Source organism: Orycteropus afer, unplaced genomic scaffold (genome assembly GCF_000298275.1).
Source record: "Orycteropus afer afer isolate SDZICR_OR568_19922 unplaced genomic scaffold, OryAfe1.0 scaffold00011, whole genome shotgun sequence".
In the NCBI taxonomy this organism is placed as follows: domain Eukaryota; kingdom Metazoa; phylum Chordata; class Mammalia; order Tubulidentata; family Orycteropodidae; genus Orycteropus; species Orycteropus afer.
Genome location: NW_006921598.1, coordinates 25,055,183 through 25,057,338, shown reverse-complemented (window position 1 = coordinate 25,057,338; position 2,156 = coordinate 25,055,183). Strand labels below are relative to the sequence as shown.

The following is a 2,156-nucleotide window of genomic DNA, read 5'->3' as shown; positions in this document are numbered from 1 at the left end:
TCCTTCAAGGCTCAGGGGTCCAAGATTATCTTCTGTGTCTGTGTTAATTGGTTTCCCTTTTCTTTGTTGAAGAGGGTCTGTGCAATCCTTCTGCCTAGTCTGCCATCTTGCCCCGCCTCCAAATATGGATCTTTTCCAATCAATTTGCCAGGTATTTGTCCTCCAAATTTCCTGGCAAGGACAAGTGCTGGAGAGCACTGCATCTGTTTGTTGAAACATTCTAATGGGTATTTCATCAATTCCTGGAGCTTTGTTTTTCACCAGTTCCTACAGTACAGCTTAGACTTCTTCCTTCAGTACCATTGGTTCTTGATCATATGCTACCTCCTAAAATGATTGAACATCAATCAATTCTTTAGATACAGTGACTTTGTGTATTATTTCCATCTTCTTTTGATGCTTCCTCCATCATTTAATATTTTGCCCATGGAATCCTTCAGTATTACAATTTGTGGCTTGAATTTTCTCTTTAATTCTTTGTTGTTGTTGCTGTTGTTATTTGCCATCGAGTCAGCCCCGACTCATAGCGACCCCTCCTTGGGTTTCCGAGGCAGTATCACTATGGAAGTAGGAATGCCCAACCTTCCTTCTGAGGTGTGGCTTCAATTCTTTAGAGCTTGAGGAATGTCAAGTGTGTTCTTCCTTTTTGGGTTTCTAATTCCAGGTCTTTGTACATTTTATTATAATACTTTACTTTGCCTTCTCTAGCTGCCCTTTGAAATCTTAGGTTCAGCTCTTTTATTTCAACATTGCTTCCTTTTGCTTTAGCTACTCTCCATTCAGGGAGTTCTGATGGCGTAGTGCCTAAACCATTTGACTGCTAACCAGAAAGCTGGCAGTTCAAACCCACCAGCCACTCTTTGGAAAGAGGGTTGGGCAGTCTACTTTCATAGAGATGCCTCCTCGGAAACCCAAGGAGGAGTCGCTATGAGTTTAATTGACTCAACAACAGTGAGTTTGGTTTTGGTTTTGGTTTACTCTCCATTCAACAGCAAGCTTCTGACATCTATTTTGGTCTTTTCTTCCTTTTTTGTCTGTTTAATGAACTTTTGCTTTCTTCATGTATGATGTTCTTGATGTCATCCCACAACTTGTCTGATCTGTGGTCAGTGGTGTTCAGTGTGTCAGATCTGTTCTTCCAGATGGTCTCTAAATTCAGGCAGACTGTACTCAGTGTGTTATTTTGGCTCTCTTGGACTTGTTTTAATTTTCTACGTCTTCAATTTGAACTTGCATATGAGCAGTTGATGGTCTGTTCCACAGTCAACTGCTGGCCTTATTTTGACTGATGATATTGAGCTTCTCCATTGCCTCTTTCCACAGATAGAGTTTATTTGATTTCTGTGTATTCCATCTAGTGAGGTCTTCGTGTATAGTCGCCATTTATGTTGTTGATTTTGAGCCCTTACTCTTGCTTTAAAAGTTAGGTCCAAAAATATGTATAAGCTGCTGTATGGAAAATGAATTTGGAATTTGCTCTGTAAACTTTCACCCAAAGCACACACACACACACACACACACAATTAGGCCCAGCATTACCTCTTTGAAATGCACTAATATACCCAAGTGGGGGTGTTCAGTGAGCCTCCTATTTTCATAATAGGAGGCTCTTTGCAATCACTAGCTCAGGAAATACCTTCACTTTGTGATTACCTGTTGGGATCTGTACCAGACTCTGACCTCCTTTAGGTATGATCTTGTGTCTTACACTGTATCATTCAAGCTTGGCACATGGTCGGCCAACAGTACATATCTTTGTGGAGGAGAAATTAAATATACTTACTGATAAATGAGAGATAAAAACCAAAAAAACAAACTCATTGCCGTCGAGTCAGATCTGACTCATAGCGACTCCTCCTTGGATTTCTAAGGCTGTATCTCTATGGAAGGAGATTGTCCAACCTTTCTTCCAAGGAGTGGGTAGTGGGTTTGAACCACCAACTTTCTGGTTAGTACTCAAATGCCTTAGGCACTGCAGTGTAGTAAATTACTTTGTGTGGCTTTTCTACCCATAAGTCTTTGTAAACTCCAAGGTGGAATTTGCTATGAGCAACTGAGGAGCTCCTGATTGCTGAAGGTGTCCACCTGGAGTATTTCTGTTGGGAGTGGCACAAAACAATGTTCTGGGAGGTGCCCACTCTCTCTCTCAGGTGCTT

The 2,156-nt window shown here is 41.2% G+C and overlaps 1 protein-coding gene across 1 annotated transcript in view; it reads left to right on the top strand.

The window, feature by feature from the left end:
* Positions 1-2,156, top strand: part of MEI4 (meiotic double-stranded break formation protein 4) — a 261,292-nt gene that overhangs the window by 78,169 nt on the left and 180,967 nt on the right. The gene's annotated exons all lie outside the window — the stretch shown is intronic.